This window comes from Melanotaenia boesemani, chromosome 14 (genome assembly GCF_017639745.1).
Source record: "Melanotaenia boesemani isolate fMelBoe1 chromosome 14, fMelBoe1.pri, whole genome shotgun sequence".
In the NCBI taxonomy this organism is placed as follows: domain Eukaryota; kingdom Metazoa; phylum Chordata; class Actinopteri; order Atheriniformes; family Melanotaeniidae; genus Melanotaenia; species Melanotaenia boesemani.
The window spans coordinates 12,548,789-12,574,292 of record NC_055695.1 but is presented as its reverse complement, the minus strand read 5'-3'; the positions used below and the strand labels follow the sequence as shown (position 1 = coordinate 12,574,292).

The 25,504-nt window shown below is 36.7% G+C and overlaps 1 long non-coding RNA gene and 1 pseudogene across 1 annotated transcript; one reads left to right on the top strand and one right to left on the bottom strand.

Moving 5' to 3' along the window:
* The window catches only part of LOC121653038, an 87,111-nt pseudogene that overhangs the window by 16,967 nt on the left and 44,640 nt on the right, over window positions 1-25,504 (top strand).
* Window positions 8,317-21,929, bottom strand: LOC121653040. Its single transcript, XR_006012728.1, has 4 exons — window positions 21,692-21,929; window positions 20,948-21,657; window positions 17,434-17,437; window positions 8,317-8,329 (listed from the first exon to the last, which is right to left on the bottom strand). It is a non-coding gene; the product is annotated as an uncharacterized LOC121653040 (long non-coding RNA).

Below are 25,504 nucleotides of genomic sequence, written 5' to 3'. Positions count from 1 at the left end.
GCACTGAACGTTTTAAAGTAAAACAGTCTGCTCATTTAAACTCATCACGTTCAGATGCTCAGACTCACCTCTACATTTTTAGATGCATTATAAGGCGTGACCAATTGTTTGTCTGTGAATGAGTAAATAAATAACTTTTTTTAAAAAAAGTTTTTTATGAATTCCATTCAAATGTATTCAAAAGCTGCAATGTTGTGAAACAATAGATTTTAATTTACTGATGTTAAATTAACTACTTTTTTCTTTCTTTTTTTTTTTTTTTTTGGTAAACTAATTGTGGTTGTATTATCTCAAACCAAACAAACAGCAATTTAAACAAATAAATAAATAATTAAATAAATAATGACTCTGAAAGGGGTCCTGCTCACCCAGTGTCAAACCATCGGCTGGTCCACCATCCCATTGGGATCTACAGTATATTTTTTTGTGTGTGTATGTGTGTGTGTGGCTCCACATGGTGGAGCTTCATACTGTGCGAGCATGTGCTCTTCGCCCCTGCACATTCTAAGTTAGCATAAGGTGTCTCACAGAGCTAGCAGATGTCTTTCTGTGGAATATCTGTCAACAGATTGACCTGCTGATAGATTTAGACTGTCAGGGGAGATAAAGCAGAGGCCGGTGGCATGTAGTCAGCTGATATCTCTTTCTGTCTTTGTTCATTTTGTCTTCCTCTAGCTGTCTCCAGGGATACCAGAGGAGACACATGCTGATGTGATAAACACAACTGCAATGGTCTATTTAATAGAATACAAATTAGATTATTAAACAACCTCTTTTGCCAAGGATGGAAACTATACCGGGGAAAAAAAATACAGCTGGATGGGGCTGCCTGTATAGTGGAGAGATACTTTAAAACCAGTAAATCAGGCTTTGTTTTTCCTTGCTTTTGTTTTAAGTAAGAATAACTTGATTTACCCACCATATGTTTATTTACATAACATGGGTCTTTTGGGGTCTTTTTGTTGAGTCTTGTTGACACAACGTTGCCTCACTTTTTAAACTTTTTTAACTACTCATTCTTTAGGTGGGACGTCTGTATTGAGCATAACATTCACTCACATTCGTACTCATTTCTCGGGTGACTTAGGAGTGAATAATTAACCGTATGGACTGTGGGAGGAAGCTTGTTTTAAATCTTTGTCTCTATTTCCATTCCTTGCTTTTATCCTCAGTAACTGAACCAACACAGGGAGAACATATAAACTCCACACAGAAAGGCTGACTTGAACCTCTCCCAGGCCTCGACTTGAACTCAGACCCTTCTAGCTGTGAGGTGATGGTGCCATCAAAACAAAACAATAGCAGGCAATATGCAGTGATGATGGCAGCAGCAGCAGTGGTGGTAGCAGCAAACATGAAGCAAGTGTGCAGCTTAAACACACCGCCCCCATATTGGATAGGTATGTTTCATGAATGCTTGAAGATCACCTAACTTAGAAACAAATATTAAAATGACACATTTGTAGTTTGGGCTTTTACAACCTGTAAAGGTTTGTTTGACTTGTCAGATGTTTCTTGGCAACAACATCATTGAAATGAATCATGTGTTGTCCTTTAACTGCAGTGGACTGGCAGCCTGTCCAGGGTGTACCCTGCCTCTCACCTGCTAACTGCTGGGATAGGCTCCAGCTTCCCCATGACCTTGAATTGGACTAAGCAGTATAGAAAATGAATGAAGGAATTATGCTTTTATTCAGTTCAATCACTCAACCAACCATTAAACCAATCATCTATAAAGCACTACAAAAGATGTGTGTCACAAAGTGTTTTCCATGTCAGTGTTATGTACAGGTGTACATGCTTTTCAAAGGAAATGTTAATTTTTCAGAAAGTGATTAAAATATGTTATGATTTTCCCTCTTTCATTTGTCTCAGTATATATGAGTTCAGGTATCCTTTTTTCCTTCTGATGAGTCAGTTTCTTCCTATTATTGCTTTGATTTATCTTAGAAATGTTTTTATTTATTTGAATTTATTTATTCTTCTTATGGTAGACACGCAGACATCTTTGTCCTGTGAGCAGTCCTCCATCTATTTTATTTACTTATTTATTTATTTATTTGCATTGAGCTAATGCAAATGACATGAGTTTGCCATCATAGTTGTACTGAATCAGTTTTTTTTTGTCTCTGATGATTCAGCTTCTGGTAATTTTCAAAATACCAGGACTTAAATGAACATTTCGGAGTAACTATGCAGCATTCAATATGATTTAAATTATCTTTTCATTCATACAAAAATACAGATGGTTTAAAGGATTAAAATCTAGCTTCAGCACATTGGTGATGTGCACTTCTAAGTGCTTATTTTTCTCTTTCTGGTTGCCTTAATTCTCTGCGCACTTATTTTATTTTTATTTATTTGTTTATTTGATAGGGACAAGTGTATACAATAAACATGTATCACACCAAAACATTTATAGTCAAGGCTAATTTGCAATGTCCGTCCCTATCTGAAGAGGATCAGCTTGTCACCATTTTGAGGTGCAGTGTAGATGCACTTGCTGTTAACACAAAATATACACTGCGGCTCTTTTCCCGTCAACGGAGATCTACATTGCTGCTGAATCTTGTCACATAAAAAATAAATCCTTTGCCCCATTTTGACAAACTCTTATGGGTTTCTAAATTAGTAATTTCTGTGTCAAAGTTAAAAAAAAAAAAAAAAAAAAAAACATTCAGTGGAAGTATACAGTGTGGTATTTACTTATGACTGATTTGATGAAAAATGTTGGGGGGTTAAAGCTTTTTTATGTTTATGGTTCGCTTGCATCTGCAGCTGTAATGTGTTAGAGTGGGGCTGGCTGTTATGTCTTTGCATTTCACTCATCTCTCGCTTCTGACTGGCAGTTCAAACACACAAACATAGTTTTCACCTTTAAATTTTAAAAGACACACACAGGTAAAACTTCCAAAGCCCATATGGATTTTGCCACAACATTTTATGATTTGACTTTTTTTATTATTACTGTTGTAATAATAAAAATTCTAATAATAATAACATCAATAATAAAAACAAATATATATAGTAGTATATATAGTATAGTAGTAGTAGAGCAGTAGCGTAGAGTTCATTATTAATTATTTTGATGGCAGTTACTTTTTGATTGAATTTATTCAATCAGTTATAACCAGCTTCAGTGTTAAAATTGTTTGATAATAAGAGAAATAGGTAAGTTATTGTTAGTGCAGTGCTGTTTTAATGGGTCTGTTTATCAAGACAGTTGCATTTTGTGGCTTGTGGCTCTGATAAAGCTCTGTCAGAACAATAATTCTGATTATGCCATCACTTACCTTGGCTTTGGCTTGCAAATTACAAATTAATACCAGAAAGCCTGCATTATCAGTGGGATTATGGTTAAGTGTGTGGAACATGACTCTCCCAGGGGGACTTCAAGTCAGAATATCTCAGGGACTTAAATTTGAGAGTTTGTCAGTCATGATTACAGTGAAATCTGAGGTTCAGGCATCAAATGATATTCTTCAGATAAACTGCTGTTTCCTTTAGCTGTTAAACATGTATTGGGAAGTCACTCAGACTGTAGTATCACACCACCCAACATAATCAATGTGGTTACACATGTAATCAGACACTATGCTTTCATTAAATCATTATATTATATAATTGAATCACACCTCTATTTTCATTTACAATCATAACATGCTAGTTATACATTTGTAACTGGTCACATCTGAGCAGTCAGGAAGTTTATCAGTGAATCTACAAACTCCTTCAAGCACCAGGTAATTGTTCAAAATTCATGGCACACCTCAATTTTATTTACATAAAAACAATAGTAATATATCTTTTTAACATTTAAACAAGACTGTTACTCTGATGTTTAACACAAATAACATCAAAGTCTGTCTGTGAAAATGACTGTAACATATTAATTGTTCTCCTTAAAGCCATTTGATGTTTTTCTGACTACACTGGATAAAAAAAAAATCTCATTCTACAATAATCACACAGTATATATGTTAGATGATGCAACCAAATTCTCCTCATCCACAGAATGTTGGTTAAAAAACACACAGGATGTGTATCATGTTCTGTTACACCCCTTTAAATGCTTTTTTCCCTTCATATTTAATGTTCAGCACACATTCTGAATATTCAATTGCAGCAGATCTCCACTGGCATGGATCAAGCTCGATAGCAGTAATTATGTTTACAAAGTGCAGAATCATTCTCCACAAACCAACCCATGCAGATTATTTCTCTCTCATCCTATTCAGATATGACTGAGTGAGGAGATAACATTTTATTTGTGGCTACGGAAGCTATATTATCTTCACTCTCATGGAAACATCTGAATTATCCTCCCCGATCAATGCACTGAGCATCACCTTAACAAATGATCTGCCATTTTACAGTGTCTCATGTGGGATCTAAATTCACCCTCCATCTAAACCCAGCTTGTCACTTAGAGGCCTGTTCTTCTTGTCTTAGTCACAAATGCACAATAGAGGCTGCCACTGTGACAGACTGGATGCTTCAAACAGCACATGTGTCTCTGAGCAAGCGTGTGCATGTGTGCACATTTCTTTTTGTAGTGGTGGCAGTTTCATTTTAAGTTTTCTTCCAGAAAAAAAGAGAAAGACAAGCTTCACTGGGGCACAGTTCTAAAAATAAGATCCCAGTATGTTCCCATTTCATTGTTGTGCCTCTCCTAGTTTTTTAAAGACAATAAGTGATTCATTTATTAAGGAATGAATTGCACCTCCTGATTAAAAAACTCTTGTGTTGCAGTCATATTTTAGTGACAAGCCTCTCCTGTGACAGGCAATCATATTTTGGAGCACTACAATACATCTTATGTGTTTTAAAGGTCCTGTTTTACTGTGTTGTACTGAATTATCCAACACATAATATGTTATAGTGACAAGTCATCAAAGTATAAGAACTCAAGATTATAGAAGCTGTGACAGCAGCATTTCTCAACCTTCTCTTGCAGCAATACAAATAATAGAGAAAGCTGTAAATTATAAAAATGTGCAGGTGCAAGGAGGGACGTATTCGGTCTTTAAAAAACCTGAAATGGTGAAATGGTAACAAACATCTGCTCTTTCATCATGTGAAATTGTGGCACCAGACTGGTCAAAACAGGGTGCAAAACGAGATTAAAAGGGGAACTGATGTAGAAGAAGAGAAGCCGGAGAAAAAAACAAGTCTGAGATTGTGTGTGTGTGTTGTGTATGGGATTTGTGCACTCATGTGTGACAGCTCAGTTGTTCTTTTTCACACAACCTTCCTGTGGTTCTATTCACAACAGCAGCAACGTGTCAGCAATGAGAAAACAGCCTGATACCTAAAGACACTGGTTACACTGGTGGACATATCTTATCCAAATAATCTGTTGCTGTGAGACCACGCTGCTTTGTGGGTACACTTGGCCTGAAAACGTCAACCATGTTTTTCCTTCTGATGGATAGATTGACTGCTTCTGTGTGCATGCATTTCTGAATTACTGGTTTACCGCCTGTTGTTTGGACAATTTCCTGTTTCTGATAGCTGCTGTCCAGTTTGTGGTGACTTGAAGGAATTAGAGAAAATTTAAAGGACAACCTTCACATTTATTGTCTTTATACTTTATACATTTTATATTTTATTTCATTTTATTTATTTATTTATTTATTGTGTGCTCGATTGTCATAAATCTGATTTTAAGGTAACTTAAAGCTCTATTTTGGGTTTGTAAAATATCTTGTGCTGTAGTTGCTGGGAGGAAAATTATTGTGAGCTGGTAGGAAGATTAAATTGACTCATGCAAGGAAATCTCAGGAGTCCTGCTGAATGTATTAAGTAGAGGTATTTTCTGATAAAAGCTTGTTTGAGGAGAACAGGTAGAAATGAGCAAGTGAGCAGCGTCTCTTTCAATCAGATTTAGAATTTCGTTCAATAGAGCAGCTTGTAGAGACCCATATTTCAGCTCCCTGAGCTCATCACATGCCCCAATAAGGCACATGCCCCATTTCTTAATCTCAACACAGATGATAGAGTGTCCTTGTGTCTCTGTGGCAAAGATCTGTTTACTTCTTAGTGACCGTTTGTAAACACGGCTTTGACAACTTATCTTAATGCAAGGCATAGATGGGGTCACAGTGACTCCAGGTTTACATATTTGAGTCATGACCCTCTATCCACTGCAGTGAAAGCATCCTGGAATATTTTCTGATTCACGGTTTCTTTGTAGTCTGTGGTTGTTGATTGCCATTTGATACTAGGAACATACAGTAAGGTTATTTGAACTTTTTTTTTTTTTTTTGGTGCAAAACTCTTACATGTTATTGAGAGCTGTGAGAGCAGAATTGTGGATATATTCAAATACTTTATATAAACCACAGTTTTAAAAGGTTTTAGCAAATATTCTATTCTATGTCTCCTTTAAAAGTATGACCAACTCTCAACTAAATTAATAATCACTTTTTTTCCTGCCTCTCTTGTCTTCTTGTCTACAACCCGCACTGCCACACAAAATCGCCCCCAGACCCTGGGGAGGGGGCCAGTTAATCAGGGAGTTGGCAGTAAGTATATATATTAAGGGTGGGACTCGATTAAAAATAATTAATCAAATCTATTAGAGGCTTTGTAGTTAATCACATTTTAATTGCATAACAATAGTTGCCCTAAAAAGTGACATTTTTTAATTTAAATTAATTTTATTGGATGCTTAATCAGTGTGGGTGAAAATTTTTTTTAAAAGTTTAAAGTACTTTAACATGTTGTAGACTCTTAATTAACAGTCGGAGTTGTTAGTTAAAGTACTTAAAATGGCGTTTATATTTAGGTCTCTTTATTTTTGGCCAGGGATATTTTCTATTTCTTTTTCCACTGTTTTGAATTGAAACACAATTAAATGCATTTTTCCAGACATTACTAAAGCTTGACTTTACAACATTAATGTCTGTAAGGTAGAACTTTAGCTGCTAGGACGAGGCTCTGTGAGGGCTTTTGGGTGGGGAAGAGGCCTGCAGCAGCAACTGCTTAAGAGTAAACTATACATGCTTTCACACCAGAATCCAATAACACCAAAGAATAGTCATTATTTCCCTTTTTGAAAATGATTTGCTACTAAAAACTTGCTAAATATAGCACCACAGTAGCTAAGTTGGCAACACTGTGTTAGCTGAGCTCTGATGTGTGCATCAGTGTGGCCGGTGTACCAGGAAATCATGCACTAATAAACGTTCCATGTTGTTTGGAATGCAATCTGCGATTTAATGCGTACATTTTTTACATGCATTCCTTTTTTGTAATTAATCATTCATAGTAAACATGTTGATGTCCCAGCCTTAGTTTATATATTATTTTCCATACATCTACATAATAACACACCCAGGTGTCAGTTGCTGGATAGTAATATGAATAATAATGAGCCTGATTTTGACACTTTCATTAAAGCAGAGTGGACTTCCTTCCTTAGATGACCACATCACAAACCCCAATGAACAAACTCAGACATAAAAAACTTAAGAATTTAGCAGGAAACTATTTCACACAGAAAAACACAATTCCCCTTCAAAAACTCTAGTACGAACATTTTAATTATAGTAAATTAAGTAAAGTTATGTAGAATGCTTAAAATAAATTTCCAGATTACTTTGTCAAAAGCTTTTTCTGCCTTTAATGATACTATTATAGTTTTAGTTTCTTTTTGCTGTGTGATATCAATTAAGTTAAAGAATCTATTTGTGCTGTCTGATATATTCCTGTTTTAATGAAGCCGGTCTGATCAGGATGAATTACAGCTGGAGTGATTGTTTCTAGCTAAAATAGGTACCATCTTGATGTGTTACTGAGCTAAGCTAGTCTGCTAGCTAACAATTTTAGGTATCTGAAAGGATCCACAAAGCTTAGTCTTTCTTGTGAACTTTGAGAACTTGTTTTTAGTTGTAACACTGCAACACAATACAGAAATAAATTAAATTCATTATTATTTCTCTGTTATGATGTAATAAATGCGCAGATGTCACATTTGCTTGATTAAAAAAAAATCTTAATTCTAAAGTCAGGGAATCCCTAAAGAAGTGTTTTTTATGTGAGTTTTTGGTCTGGTAGTCACTCAGATCACCCTAAGAGACACTCCCAAACACTTAAAGTAATTTTAGCATAGAATGTCCCCTTTGAGGTTGTAAGCACCAATAATTTCAGTATCATAAATATATATATCTATATATAGACGGTGATGCAATTATAGTGTAAAGAGCCAACATCTGATGTTTATAATGAAACAAAATGCTGTTTTGAAAAATAATGCTTACAAAATCTGAGAAAATCACTGGCAATTCAAAAACAATATACCACTTAGTATACCTTTAAATAAGACCTCAAAAAGTATCTCTTTAGTAAATTGCAGGATGTTGCCATGCTTTTCTAGCAGTATTGTTTTTTTTCTGCATCTGCAGATCCTCATATAACTCTACAGTTGTTGCATAGTTAAGTCTATTTGTGCTGATACAGTGGGTTTCTGAACTGCTGAGCAGACTCTTTGAAGACAACAGGCTCCTCCAATTAGCCAGTGCTTCAGAGTGATGTTGAGAAAGGAAATTGTTAGATGAGACTTAACGGGCTGTTTGTACAAGCCTGAGTTTGGAAGAAAGGGACTTTGTGCAGATAAGAGTGGTAATAAGACATGAGAATGGGATACCAAGCTTAGAATATTTAGTTCTTTTTTTATTAATTGAATTCAGCCCAATTTTTGTTTGATTATTCATCAAATTTCCTGGGTACATTTGCACTAAGCTTTTTCTGGCCACAAGGTATTTAGCGAGCAGTGTTCCCTGGCCTGTAACTGTTTTTGCAATTGATTTTGGGAGGCATGTGCATGAAATGAGTTTGTGTGTGTGTGAGAGAGAGAAAGAAAGAGGGTTTATATTTAAGTGCTCATCTGCTTCTGAATGTGTGCGCTCTTGACTGAATTGTCTATCCGTGATGCTGTCATTCCGCTTGAACGGCTGATTGGTCAACGACTGTCTCTGCGGGTGGCATGACGTCTCGCTCCCTAGGAGGGCTTTTAGCGTGTTTGGTTTGTATGTATTTGCTCATCTGTGTTATTTTTGTGTGCTTCCATAACCACGGGTGTGATATTCTCAGCCATAAATTCAGCCTGTTAGTCAGAGGCATATGTGCATAAAGTTTACACATCATACTCAAACTATGTGTGACTTTCTATGTTTTTTGAGGACACTGATTTACACAAAAGCTTCCCAAGATCTGAAAGGTCTGAGCACCTCCATACAGACAGATGTTTCATGCAGTTTACTGGGTGGAAGGTTTCAGGTGTGTGTTAATGCGATGCCACATAGGAATGACATCAGCAATTATATTAGAGAAGTTAGAACTGTTGCTGCCCATCAACCTGGTAAAGGTTATAAGGCAATTCAGAGTCTATCATTTCACAGTGAATAGGATTATTGACAAGTAAAAAAACAAAACAAAAAGAAAACATTCAAGACAGTATAGTCTTCTCAGGAATGGACTTGCCTAGACCAGTCTGTGCTTCCAGCAAAAATTGCAAGAAACCCAAGAGCTACATGTTAACTCTTCAATAGCCTGCTCTGTCATTTGGTAGAGCAAATTAGAAATATGTGGAAATATCTCTATCTCTAACACTTGGTGTAATAACAAAAATAAGTTTGTTACTTTGTTACAAGGGTTTGTTTTCCCATTAATGTTTCTAGATTTGACCATTACCTAATGTTACTATATTATTAGCTGTTATCTCAACAGTTTGTTAAAAAATATTGATCTTAATATCATCCAAAAGAAATGAACATCTCTATGGCATTAAAGGTCTTAACTGAAATGTTAAATGGTAATGTTTTGAACTATAAAATTTGAGCAAATATGGCTTGTTTGGAAGAGTTGCTGGAGAAAGTCATCTTTCTCAAAAGATACAAATACAACTGAGGTTTGAAGTTTCGTCTGAATAAACCATGAGACCTGTGGAACAACGTCCTTCAGAAAGATTAACCATGATGAACAGCAGCATGTTTGGTGAAAACCAAATACAAACATTTCATACCAGCTGTCGAAGAGAGGAGGTAATGATTTGGGCTTGCTTTGCAGCTTTGGCACCTGGACAACTTGCAGTCATCGAGCTGACCATGAGATCCTCTGTAAGTGAGAGTGAAATGTGGGAACATCATCCCAACAGCCTTGTGCAACAAAAACAATGATCCTAAACACATTATTTTCTCATATTAATGTCTGGCTAGGACCAGAATATTTTTTATTTGTATACTTATTTAGGGTTGTGGATGCTAGTGCCATAGACTCACAGCAAGGTGGTCACTGGTGAATATGTGGGTTCTCTCAGGGGTCCTCCAACGTCCTCCTGCAGTCTAAAAGAAATGCATGTTTTCTTAATTGTCAGAACTGTAGCGTGGATGAGAGGTGCGGACCCAAATGCAGGCTTGTGAAGCAGGAGGCAGATGAATTCAGGATATGATTTTAATAAGCAAAACTAAACTTATAAAAAAAACAAAAGTTTGTAAAGGCAATACTGTGGGACTAAACTTGGCACTTCAACAGCACATGAAGACTAAACAAACAAACAAGACTAACCAATAACAGTAGCAATGGACTTACGGGATAAATGAAACCAAGGGGTATATATACACAGGAGAACTAAATGGAAACAGGTGCAATCAAACCAGGTGCACTAATGACAAGAAGCAGAAAGCAACACAAAACTAAACATGACAAGACCATAAATACCAAAAACCAAGAACACAAACCAAGATCACGACATTAATTGGTGATTCTGTGAGTAAGCATGAGTGTGAATAGTCGTTTGTCTCATTTGTCTGTGATGGTCTTATGATGGAGTGGCGACATCTGCAGGGTGTACCCCACCTCCAGCCTGACAGCAGCTGGATAGGGTCCAGAAGAAGAAGTGTGCAAGCACACACACCCCTCTCTCACACATACACAGGCATATAAATCAGGACTAATTGCAGTCTTTGAGCAGCAGACTAATCTGGTTAGAACACACTTCGCTAATTAGCATAAGATGTACTGACCTCACTTGTCATTTGACCTCTAGTGCTTAAACATCACAGGCATAAAGAAAAAGTAAAAGAAAAAGGAGAGAAAGAGAAACAAGGCAGAACAGTGGAATTGCATCTGCTCCAGCATCTGTTATGGAAATATTTCCTTTCTCCCTTGTGAGACACACCAGTGATTTAACAGGATCGTTCACTGCTATAGATTAACTGCTGTTTATTCTGCCATAAAATAGCTTTTGGCTTTGTTCAGGGATGTAGTGCTGGTTGAGGGGGTGCACCTCTGCGGGGGTGGGAGGCACACTGCGATCACATCCTCCAATGTGTCAAAAGTAATTAGGATGATCGGAGAGCATTCCCTATTATGTGCAGAGAGGTGTGTGCAGTGTACTGTTAATTAGAATGATGAGTAGACGCTAATAAGCCCAGAACAGACCATCAAATGCTGTACTGGTCTCTTTTTCTTCTGATTAGTCTATTTTCCTGATTTAAGAAGAGAATTCACAAGGCGTGTTTGCACATTTATTCAGCTGTAGTCAGTGATTTGTTCAAATCTGTAATAACTGTAATAACTAAAGGTTACATTTAAAATATCAGTGAATTAATTGATTAGTCAACTTGAGTTTGCTTCAGTAGTTTATTCCTAAGTGTCAATGATTTGTCTGTTTGAGCAGCTTTTATCAATACATTGAGACTGTTTTGGTTTTGCACTCTGGATCAACCAAATAAGAAACTGCAGATTCTTTAGGATTTATTGATGCTCTAATGAACACAGAAGTGTTTTATTACATAAATATGATTTAGAATTTTTTTTTTGTTTGTTTGTTTGTTTGATTTGCTTTTGGGTGTCAATGTTCAAGCAGTGAGCAAAATGTAATAACATCAAAAAATGAATTACGTGGACCTCCCAAAAGACTCTGGGTAAAGTGGTGCAATCATTTTTCAATAAATGTATTATAAACAAAGCATGCGGTGAATTTGCCTGAAGGTGTGCCTTGAATGCCAAGATTTGAAGCAGGAAGATGGTAGTGTGGTTGCACCATTGTTCTATTCCCAAAGCAAAGCACTGAATTAAACCCATTCTTTTTGAGACTTTGCTGGAAGATGGATCTTTTCAACAAATTTTTCTGCCTGCATTGTGGATTTAACACTTTATTATAATTTTTCTCTGGTTCGGCTATTTGAAACCCAAAACTTCAAAGGGCTCTTTATAGGCAAAATATGCATGCTGTAGAAATGAAGTGCCTGTATTCTGCTGTGCATCGTCGTGTAAAAATCTTTGTTGACAATGTGCCTCTAAACGCACTGAAGCTACAAATTAGACAGTGAAACTTATGACAGTTTGAATAAGCTTTGGTCCAGGAGTTTGATAGTTGACTACATCTTTTTGCGTGACAAGCATTTCATTATCCAAAACGACCTTCTGTCTCCAGGGAGTGCTGAGAAACTAGGTTTTGCTGTAATTAGGGGAGCTTGCTGACAAAAATAAGAAAAAAATAGAAGCACCCAAGGTAGAGGAGGGATGAAAGATTGTGAGGTGGAATGAAGAAGGGGGTGAACATAAGGAGAGTGTAAGGAGGAGGGGAGCAGATAATGAGAGGCAAGGTGACAGTACGAAAAAGTGCAAGAGGAGGAGTGCATGTTGAATCGAGCGTTGTTTGCCTGTGGCTGCCTCATGGTACAATCTCAATGAACCTTCTCACTGTTTTTTTACAAAGAGTTCTGTGTTAGGATCTGTGTTTGTAGCCTGCCAGCTAACTTATGCTGGCAAGCATCTCAGCATGTCCACTTGCTGTGTCGTGTCACTATTAATTTTGCTCACATTTGTTTAATTTAACCACAAGCAACAACAGAGGTGTCGTGGTTTGTGTGGTTTCTCTTCTACTCACTCTACCAAACCAAAATGAATATGCATGCGATCATGTATGGTTAATGTAATTAATATGCAAATGTTAATGTAAACAAATCATCTTGTGATTAAATTAATCTTATTTCAAAATTTTCCATCCTCCCGACTTTGCAAAACCTCATAGTGTGACTAAATATTTCTTATATCTGCTCAAACAATAATATTTCCTCTGTAGAATGGTTAAATTAAATTAGTGTTGTCATCTAGTATTTTTTTGCTGTCATAAAGATGTGTTAATGAATTTTAATTACCTGGGTTACACCTTTGTTGTAATCTGAGGGGGAATGAGTAGGTTTGTGAAGTACTGTGTGAGACGTTACTGAGCCGGTGCTTGCTCAGTTGGAATTTAATTAATGTTTTACTGTGTATTTATGTGTGGTATGGCGTAATTTAGATAAAATTTAGCTAAACTGATGAATTAAGCTGAATATTTGCATGTGTGGTTAGTTTGATCTGGAGGGGGTGTCAGTTTGATGCAACAAGAAGTCATTAGTGGCACTCAAATCAGCTTAGTGCAACCCACAAACATTCACATACAGTCATTTTTTCATTCAGCACAGCTGTTGACTAGTTTTACATGTATGGAATTAGTAATCTGTTTATGTTATGCTAATTCCCAGTGTCACAAAGCAACATGAGCTGTTAATGAGATTATTTAGCTATAATATTAAAGCCATCTGTCTGAAATGATATAGGTCCTTTTTATGTTGCTTTTTTAAATCCTGGTCACCTTGATCAGTTTCAAATGGCTTCTTTTTTTAATATATTTTTTTACATGGTACAATAGGGCTTAAATTTTGGTTTTCAACTGCTGGTAATACCACATCAGTGATAATCACACTTTTTTATTTGTTTCACCTCAGTAGAAGTTACTGGTGAGCCAAGTGGATACTATACAGTCATGTGACCACAGGCAGATTAAGTGCTCATTTGAAATCACAACTTGTGTGTAAACAATGTTTCTGCAGTACCACACACACTCAGCACACACCCTTCTGTTAAGTTTTCTGAAATTCTGGCAGAAATATATACAACAGAAGTCTTGGATGTCTTGCTTTATATATTATATGTTTTTTAACCATCAGTATTAATACAGAGATTGTTTTGTTTAGTATTTTTTTCTCCATTGAAGTGGAACTGTACTGTTCAGTCACAAGGATCACTTTAAAAATATAATCAAACATTTAAAGATATGGCCTGTTGAAAATGTATACAGTGCAATAACCACAGGCTGCTCTCTTATAAGTCATTCTTGCTATATAAAAGAAAAAGAGATGCTAAATCAGTGCAGTGTAGTGGAAAACACACAGTGAATCCATCTCTGTTTCAGTTCATCTTCAAAGTTCAGGTTGTACTTTGTTGTGGAAAATGAAGCATGGAAGAGCAATGCTGAGTGTACTGTACTTTCCCATGCAACAAAATGGTACAAAATCATCACTGTTTTGCCTATTGTACTCTTTTAAAGATTCATAAGGTGATTTAAGAGGGATTGGTAACCACACCAGTATGCTTCACTCATACTATGTCCTGAAAAATGATCGTCTACCTCACTTATCTGATTTTTTTCTAGATGGGATTAGTGTAAATTGGGATTTACAGCCCTGACAATGACCCAATTTTTTTAAAGCCTAAATCAGTTTTTCCACACATGGAGCAGAAATAACAGAAAAGCCACCAAACCTGAGATGTGAAGCCAACAGTGATCGTCCTTTAGGTGAATTACCACTGATAGTCATTTAAGGCAAGTTCAGAACATGTCTGACTCAACTAGCCTCATTCAAAAAGTTAATACATCTTTCCAACAAATCATTGTTGCCAGGACCGAAACACCATCAGTGGTGCTCTTTGGCATTTTCTAAAATAATAAATTAATAATTACTAGACCTTATTGTGTGAGTTTGTACATGAATTATGTCCAGTCAAGTTTTATGCATCAATCCCACTCCCACGTCCAGATATAGACACTTTTGCCATGGGTCAATTTGTCATGTTCATCATTTATAATTTCATAATTTTCTTCCAGTTTTCCAATACGACTCTCTAAACTATATATGCTTAACTCTGTTATAACCCTGACCCTGCTGACCATCATCCTTGTCACACTACTGTAGTAGCTGCTCAGTGGCTTTGTTTTATGCTGTTGTTGAGCTGTTGTGTTTGCAAACTGCATTCTGTTTTTGACCCCTGCTGCTACTAACTTCTGGTGCTTTTTTAATCATTCAAGGCCATCAGGCATCACTGTATTCCTAAAATATTTAACAATCTACTATTGCAGCAAGATTTCAACATTCTGTTTAATTATATAGGCCAGTTGGCGATGATAACAAGTGGGTGTTACTCCTCTGCACCCCATATAGTTGGGTAACGACCCTTATCTGTTTTTATCACATTGTGAAGAGAAGAGAGGGACATGCTTTGCAGAAATTATGCAAAGAGGGGTATTATGCATATATACAGCACATATCACAAAGCAGTGCTGAATTTGGTGAATGAGCTGACTATTACTTAAACTCATACCTGTTCTCCAGCTGTAGCTCATTCTTTTCACCTCTTTCTCCTTGTCGGTCTCTCTTTTCGTCTGACAGAGACAATGATGGATACAAGGACAGCTACAGCTGAGCTTGGCTGGATATCTTTTCCTGCCAATGGGGTAAGAACAATGTAAAATAGTGGGCTGTGTTGATGTGTGTGTGTGTGTGTGTGTGTGTGTGTGTCTGTGTATGTTCAGGCAACCATGGGGAAGGCAGTTTGACTACACTTTACAATCGTCCATTAATGACTCACTCAAAAATCCTAATTACCGTGGCAAGGTGATTTTAATTAACCACTACTGATGCAGAAAAGAATGTGTTTCAAAAAACCATAGAAATTGTGCAGCACACAGGAGTCTGCAATAGACAAATAGAAAATATTGAATTAAAGTAGACTAAAATAAGTCCTTCCATCCTCTTCCTGGAGCCCAGCTGGCTTCTTTAAATTCCAGCTTGGCAACTAGCTGGTGACAGTGGTCTGCTGTGCGAATGTGACTGAGGTGAGTGGCTCTAATTGTGATGAATGGTTGTCCCCGTGCAGCACAGAGCAAGGTAGAGGGGAGAAAAAGAAAATGAGGGAGGCAGGAAAAAGGAGTGAGACAGAAAGGGAGGGAGGGATAGAACAGATTTAATTTGTGTCATGTTTTAGTAAACCCATTAATCATTATACCCCTTTTGTCTCGCTTCTCCCTGTGCTTTGTCCCCTTGCCCCTTCTTCCCACAAACATTCCCTAGTGGGAAGAGGTGAGTGGCTATGATGAGAACCTCAACACCATCAGGACATACCAAGTGTGCAATGTGTTTGAACCCAGCCAGAACAACTGGCTTCTTACTACTTACATTGATCGACGGGCATCACAACGCATCTACGTGGAGATCCGCTTCACTGTCCGGGATTGTGCCTCTATACCCAGTGTCCTAGGTTCCTGCAAGGAGACATTCAACCTCTACTACCTAGAAACTGATAGGACTGTTTCAGAAGGCATCAAAGGGGTGGAATACTGGGCCAATGCCCCTTTTCTAAAGGTAACTATCCAAAAAAAATAAAATAAAAAAAAGAGTCAAAAGCTCTTGTTGTGTTGTACAAGTTGAAAAAATGTTAAAGTGAACATAATGCAATGACGGAAATAAAATAAAGAAATCCATCAGTAATGGTGGGTAAAAGTAATACATTCTGATATAGACCCTAATGCCTTAAGAAAACTCCATTAGCTGGTGTCTTTGGACTGATAACTTATTCAGGTTTTAGCTAATTAAGGCTGATAATGTTATTTTATGTGGTCACAAACACCTTCATTCAACATTTTTGCATTAACTCAGCAAAAGTATGTGTTTGATGTAAGAAATAATGTAACAAACTAAAATGTCTTCCTTCTTCTATTACCCTTCTGCTCCTTTCTTTCTTCTCTCAGGTGGATACCATTGCGGCAGATGAAAGTTTCTCTCAGGTTGATTTTGGCGGAAGGCTTATGAAGGTGAACACAGAAGTAAGGAGTTTTGGGCCTCTGTCCAAAGGCAGAGGGTTCCACTTGGCCTTTCAGGATCTGGGTGCTTGCATGTCCCTCCTGGCCGTTAGAGTCTTCTACAAAAAATGTCCCAGCATCGTGCAGAATTTTGCTTTTTTCCCTGAGGTAAAAACCAGAACAAAATTAAAAAGGTGGTGATTTAATCAAACTATAGCAGCTGGTCAAGCTTTTCGTTTTGTTTTTTTTTTTTTTTTTACTTTTATTATGTGCAGACCTTGACAGGAGCAGAGTCCACCTCTTTGGTCATCGCCCGTGGAAGCTGCATCCCAAACGCAGAGGAGGTTGATGTCCCTATAAAGCTCTATTGTAATGGAGATGGAGAGTGGATGGTTCCCATCGGCAGCTGCAGCTGCAAGGCAGGCTATGAGCCAGACAATGGCAACGTGTGTCGAGGTAAATCTCTAAATGAAGGAAGTTGTGCTTTTAATTCAAGTTTGTTTGTAAGACTTTGTAACAACAAATCTTACATGCTGTATATGAATTTAATGTTGTTTCGAAATAAAAGCTAACAAGCTATTGTGGCACAATAATCAATATCAAGAAACCAGTATGTAGCCACAGTCGGCATCCTATGACAAGTACATGTCATGCAAACAGCTGATTATACACAAAGTATCTCTGCTTTCACTAAGGTATCAACTTCAGTTTAACATAAAGTATATGTCTTGAATATCATTAAAACATTTTTGTATAATAGATTCTTTATTAAAATCTTAATTTGGTTTGCAAACAATGTCATAAATATACAATTAGAGTATAAATTGCAAATGTTTGGTTCAGTTAAGGAGGACAAAGTGTTGCATTTGTTGCTGTCTTAACTGAAAGATTTTATTCAAGTATTGTGTACTTTATGATGCTTTATTATTTATTATTTGCCCAAGGGGGCCACGCACGATGCTCCATATGTTAATATTTGTTGAAGCACACTTGGATGAATATGGTCCAGAAATAGCTCCTCTTCCCTCAGTGTTCCAAATATCTCCACCTCTTTTTCTTACTTTTTATGTCTGGCCTCCTTCCCCATTTCCTCTCCGAAGTGGTAACCATCATTTCTTATTCTCCCCGGAGAGTTTCATTCATTTTGTGGAAGTTCGTGTGAGTGTGTGCGTAAGGGCGTTGGGGCGTGTGATGTATGTACATATGGTAAAATGATAAGTGAGGCTGCTTCATCCCATGTTAATTAGTTTAGCATGTTCAAGCCAGATTAGTCTGCAACATATTAGTCCCCAACTGTCAGAGTATTAGAGAGAGCAAGAGATAGAGGGGGAGAAAGAAAGGAAAATGCTGGAGGGTGAGAAAGGTCAAAAGCTGATAGATAGAACAGAAATAAAGCACAGACTGATGAATAGTATTCTCTCTGCCTCGAGTTAAATAGATTAAGTACGTTGACGGAAATATTTGCCAAACTGTTGGTGTCAGTTGGTGTTTTTAATTGACATTAACAGGATATATATTATATGAGAATTCTGATGACATAAATGAGTCATTTACATCATCAGTGTGTCATCACAGGCACAATCAGGAAACAGAATATTTTTTGAGTCAATTCTCCTTCAGTGGCTGAACTTATTGGGATAATCTTATATTGTATGACATATTTGAGTAAGACAGACATGGTTGACATCTTTGGACATTTCTGTGATGGTATGTCTGCACACACCTGCTTTTTGTTGAAGCACTCATTTTAGATGTCATGGGACATAGCATGTTCTGTCTGTCTTCCCTAAACAGGCATCTTTTTGGTGTGCTTTTCTGCCAATCAGCTGATAACAACTTGGCAGGAAGCTGGACTCACCATTAGAACAGATGGTTGTCTTTTTGTGTGCTAGTGTGAGGGTTTGAGTGTGTCAAGCCACAGAGATGGTGTTTATTTTGCACCAAATCAGCATATTGTGCAAACCATACGGCAAAACTGGCTCATGATCAAAGTACTGTGTGTGTTTGAAAGAGCAAGAGAGAAGGTGTATGTGTGTTAATATTCAAACCCTTTGTTGAAATGCATCACATTGCAAATGGAAGTACTGACACCGAATGTAAAATTTTCCCCCACTGTGTTCTCTGAACATTGCTTCCACGTTTGTTTCAAACCTGAAGGTTTTGAACATGTAAACACACTCGTGCAAGTTTTGATAATTGATTAGTTTGTCTAGACAGCTGTCATGCACATGGTCACTGCATGACTCATACAGCAGAGGGCACAGAGGGACCTTAAGAATAATTTGAGTTATTGTCCCTTTTATTTTTTTCATTTATTACTTTGATGTACTCTTGTGCTTATTTTACAATCTGTTCTATATTTTACCTTTTCTTTTTCTTTTTGAATACCCAGAAACTTAAGGTCCTAGGATCTTTACATACTCACAATCTTCCCGCAGAGTTATTTTGAGAGGGCTTATAAATAATAAAACAATATGGATATTCGGTGGAGAAATAATACCATCAAAAACTGTTCTTTGCTGTTGTGTTTAGTTTTTTTTTTTTTTTTAAGGATTATTATTAATCATGTTTGATCTTTCTTGTGTTATTTTGGTCCATTCTTTCTGTTTGTGTAAAAACTTACCTAAAGACCTATAAAAAACCCACAGACACTTGAACACACACACACGTATACAGATACAAATTTGTACAGAGAGGCATCTAGAGGTAATAAAGAGATGGAGCAGGACTTGTTGGCATGGTGACACACCCCATGTGTATGAGCAAGGTTGTTGAATAAATGACCTTGACAAACCAGATGTCTATCTACCTATTCAAGACTGAAAGAAAGACACACACACACGTAGACAATGACACTTTTGCAGAGACGGTTTCACATAAAGAAAGAGGACTTGGTAAAGAAACTAATAGAAAAGTAGACTTACACAGACGGGCATGAATTTAAAAGGGGAGAAAGTTTTATACATATATATATATATATATGTATATATATATATGTATATATTACATAAGAGTCTCCCAAACAGAGTTCACTCTCAAATATTTGTCTTTTTAACAATAAAATTGTCTTTACTCATTCAAATGGATTTATTTCCTTGTTATACAGTTAGACAAGCCATTGCACTGTTTTGTTCATATTGAGCATTCAGTTTATTGTAAATCTGCCTTTACCGCTAATGGCAATCAAACTCATTGACTGGCTTAATTGCAGATTTACTGAAATTATTTCAAAGTAGCTATAAAAAGGTAGTAAACAACAGATAGTTACAAAGCGATCTGTTACAAAGTTCACGGTACTGTAAAATATGCCATAAAGCAAATCACTGGATTTAAGGACCCAGAATGTTTATAGACTTTTGTGAAAACAGTTACTTGATAATCAGCATAAATCCTCAAATCGTTAATAGACATAAAAAAGTATGAATCTGCACATTGTTTAGTTGTTCCTAATGTTGATTTCCATCATTCATCCCTGGCCTAAAGTCAAACACAAACTACTCATACTCTTATATATATTTTGATTAATCGATTGATTAGTTGATTGAATTTAATTAGTGGATTAATTTGGGTTAGAGAACACATAAATGGATAACAACAGCAGTGTCAGTGTAGCTACTGTGTTAGATTTTAATGATACGTTTTGTTAAACTGTAGTAAATTGAATATTAATCCTAAGAGAACCCTAGATAATGTAATGATTTCTGACATGGGTCCTAAACATGTCATGGCCAACATCATTTGTACATCTTGCCACAAATTCTTGCAATCTTTTTGCATATCTCTTTTGACCTTGTGAACCACTCTTGCTCTGCTGTGATCTTAAAGGTTTAAAGAACCCTTTGCCATTGCTCTTGTCTTTAGTTCCCTGCAGTTAATCTGGATGGGATTCAAGTCATGCTTTGTAGTTTCTTGACCACTTTGGCTGCATAATTTAGATTTCTCTGTCATTAGCATGTCCAGTGCAGCACAAGAATTAGTTATTCTCCAGACACAATGTGCTTTAATGTGCTCAATGTGCTAAAATTTGGATGTCACCAAAATGTGTCTCCACTAGGGATGGGAAGATTAACCGATATGAATCGATACGCGGTCGTGCGCGTGCACGATGCGAGTGCATCGGTAGAGCAGCAGAGGATGAATGAAACTTTTGAAGCAAATCTAGATGCATCGGTTTTTGCGAGATGCATCGGTTTTTCTGAGATACGGCTTATTCTTTTAATACAGAATGTGTTTATTTATTAACAAGTGTTGTCAACCTGTTTTAGCGCATAATTTAAACGACCTACATAAAGTAGGCCTAAGCAACGGACTTGCGGATGTTTACACTACAACTCATGGGGGCTGCGCGGATGAAGCCAGTGATGCGCCCACAGGTAGTTGTCAGGAAGCACGAATTAGCAAAACAAACATGTCGGACGCCAAGATCATTTATCCTCCACTTAGTTTCAAGTCCAAAGTTTGGGAACACTATGGATTTTACAAGAAAGAAGGACGACTTGACAAGACAGCTGCAATTTGTAAAATGTGCCGCGCATCTGTAAAATACACGGGCAGTACGACTAATCTGATATCTCACTTGAAGCGGCGCCACGGTGTTGTTGTGGAAGCGTCTGCCAGTGTCCCTGCATCCCCTTCCTCCAGCTCGGATCCCCCTGTAGCTACGAGCTCCAGAAGCGGTGAGAAAAGTATTGAAAATTTTTTCCATGCCCCGCTTGCCACCAGTTCCGCGCGCTCTATGGCAATAACTTTTTTTTTATTTTTTATTAGCCTGTTGTTTACAGTGTTATTGATGTTTAAAAGTCAAAGCAGCATAATGCTGCTAGTTCAAGACATTAAGTTTTGAATATTCAGTGACAAAATATATCTTTGTAAAACTTGTTTTTTCAGAGTTGAAAAGTGAAATCACAGTTATTGTGCAACTGTAAGCCTTCTTTCTAAAGAGTGCAAATACATATATATTTTAGTATATATTGCACTCATACATTGTTTTTCTTGGAAATACTTAAATATGTGCCATGTGTTTTAAAATGGTCTAAGTAGTATGTGCCATGTGTTTTAAAATGGCCTAAGTATGTGCCATGTGTTTTAAAATGGCCTAAGTAGTATGTGCCATGTGTTTTAAAATGGCCTAAGTAGTATGTGCCATGTGTTTTAAAATGGCCTAAGTATGTGCCATGTGTTTTAAAATGGCCTTACTGTAAACCAACACTCAAGCTCTGAGAGAAAAAACAGTTTGTAAAAATGTCTTGGCTTTACTTGGTTAATAAAAAATCAAACTAATTCATTGGCACTGCATCCTCTTTCACATTACTACATGAAATTGATCTATTTAAATAGTACGGAATTATTGCATCATATCGTGATATGGGTGTAAATCGTATCATACCGCATCGCAAAATGCCACACATGTATCGTTAATATATCGCATCGGATACTTAGTATCGAGATGCGTATTGGATCGGCATTATACCTTAGATGCCCAACCCTAGTCTCCACAGTTAGATGCAAGAAGAAGGCTATGAATAATTCAGAACTCTAATAGAGTAGTTCACAGTTATTTCTCACTTACTTATGTCATTTACAGCCAAGATGATGAGCAACAGTTCATTCAGTTCAGAGTTTGGGTATGAGGAATTCTGGGCTTAACTTTACCAAAACTTTGTCATCAAACATTAATCTTAAGTGTATCACTGATAATAAATTATTTGTATCCTTCTAAACTGCTTTTCCTATTATCATTTCACACACAAGCTTATTCTAGACCAGGTATGATTTTAGGTATATGTCTGTGTCTTTTCATAATACACTCTGGTTTATGTTTAAAGTAACATACAATAAAACCAGAGATCAAAGAACAGTTTGCTTCTTTGTAAATCATGTTAGAACAAGAGCATAAGCCAACCAAGATATGGTAATATAATATTTCAGGGCTAGCAACACAATATATCAATGCCACTGACAAACAGTGTAGTAATATTAAGAAGGTGGGAAAAAAGCACAGTTTCTTGTCGTTATTTTGTTTCTTTTTTCTGCTCTTTCTTGTCTTTTGTTTTTTGTTTTTACAATTTTTTAAGTCATGACGCGCTTTAACATGTGCAACACCGAGGACCTTCCATCCATCATGTGAGATTCATCATTTCGACCTCATTAAAAGGCTGCAGTCCTCCTATGTCTGCCAGCATAAATCTGTTTAACATTTGCAATTAATCTTAGAGCATCGGAGGTTTCATGGAGATAAGATAAACATTTCTACACAGAAGGGAGAACACAAATAGCTGAGGATCAATCAAAACAAGAGGAGAAAACATTAAAAGGCTCTTGGTTTCTTTCAGCCTGTTGGCTGAGTGGTTTCAGTTTTAGTCCTCATTTTATACCTTTCTATTCCTCTGCGCTCCAATGCCAGATCTGATAATAACTGCAAAAAGACAAACAATATTTTACACGTAAGGCCAACAAAAATGTCACTCTTCTTGTCTAATTTTTCCAACATTTAGATAAGGTTTATCATGTCACATTTGAACCTCAGACATGCTAAATCCTACACAGAAAACATGGTTTTTCTTTACACAAGATTTTGGCGGAACGTTTAAATTTGCACATATGAACAGCATCCTCAATTTCAGAATTTCATTGGCTATTTGATGTAGATAAGCTATTTACAGCCGGCTCTGTTTATACACTGCATAACATAGTAGCTGTTCTGCAAACTATTTTAAAGAAAGCTAACAGCTCGGTAAAAATTTTTCTATAGCTAAGTGTTCGATCCTGAACCATAAAAAAAGACTTTGACTGTGTTTAAACCTAAACTAGAGTCAAGTCTCATGTAGGAGAGAACAGTTTGATCTGAGCCAAAGACTGCATTAGAAAGGTTTTACCTCAACAGGTAATCAGCTGGGTTATGTTCTGTGTTGTAACAAGTAGCAAGCTACGTCTGGGTCATTGATGAATTACAGGCTAATAATTATAAACTAGTCTTCGCTAATTTGGAGAGCTGCTTTGATCATTATTAAAATGAGCTGGCTGCAGCTGTGTTTGTAGATCAGTCCAGTTTTAGAAAGCTAAAAACTGGACAAAAGCCAATTCCTTAAGACTTTAGATCACTATTAATGGTGAAGAAGTTAGAGGTGAAGGTTTTCAAAAACATGCAAGAATCTTAACATGATGGTTGTTTTTGCTGTTTTTTTGGGTTTTTTTTTAAACAATCTCTTTTTCAACATCTCTGTTACAGAAGCATCCAATCCATACTAATTTTGATATCCACGACCAGGTTTATTTTCTCCCCAAAGAAAATGCAGTACATATAATAAAATAGCATACAGACAGGTTGTATAACAACATTAAGCTCGGCACAAATCCCTGGGTAAATGAAAGTTTGATAAGTAAATCATCTGTGGAATTCAAATGTGTTTCGTGTCTGAATTTTGTGAAAAAGTTTTAGTGCATGTGCCAGGGTTTTCAGGGTTCCTGTCTCACTTTAAGGACCTGCATGTTAGCGTAAGTGGTGAATCTAAATTAGCCAGAAATGTGAGTGAAAGTGTGTGTTGTTGCTTGTTTCAGCCTTTCGATAGTCTGATGACCTGTGCACTGTCAGCTGGATAAGAGTCTCGACCCATTTGATCCCTTACAGGCAAAAAAAATGTCAAATGTCAAATAATGTAAAAAAAAATACTTAAAAAAATACTTATAAAAAGGAGAAAAAAAGCACAACCTCAATACTACTAAATGTATTATTTAGGACTAGAATGTGTTGAAAGTACATGCTGATATCACAGAATCAATGCTAATAGCAAATCAGTTTTTCAGCAGATTTTTAGTTGTATAGACACAAATATTATTTACACAGATTTCTTTCTTTGGTAAAAAAAAAAAGAAACAAAATCCTCAGTTTGAGTAAGGATTGCTTTGACAGAAACAAATGTAAGATTTAACTAACAAAAAAACCCTAGATTAATCTGTCAATGGAAACATGGCATTTTCCCATACCGTTGTTTCACTGGTTAGGTTTGGACGTGTTTACAGTCTGCTTTTTGTCAAATTAAAAAAAAAAAAAAAAAAGACCTACTTAGTTTTGACATTCAGGTTAGCAAAATATATTTGGTTTGTGTAGTTCCACCACCTAGAAGGTGGCAGTTCTACCCAATTTTCAGCTCTTCTTTAAATGAATGAGTTTTACAAACCTTTCACAGGAGGCCAGGGCTTGTCACCTTGGTAACCATGCAAGCTGACATGAAAGGCAGACATGAGATAAGCATGACTTTACATTATATGCCATTGCTGTATATGTATTTTCACCTTTCTGATTTAAAATTCAAGCATAATTCGACCATTAATGCAGTGATTTGAAGTCATTCTCATTTCATTGTTTGACTGTAAAGTCAGTCTGTCTACATGATAAAAAAGTGGATAAAACTAATAGAAAGACAGGCTGATGAACAGTGTGACTCTGACCCAGTTAAAAGATCCAGAGAAACAAAATCTTACTCCCCATTGCAGATAATCAGTGCAGCCAGATTTTGCGTCATAAATATTTTTGTGTATCTTGTCAGAACAAGACAGTGTGCTGCTATTCCTAGAAAATCCCCCTCTGTGCTG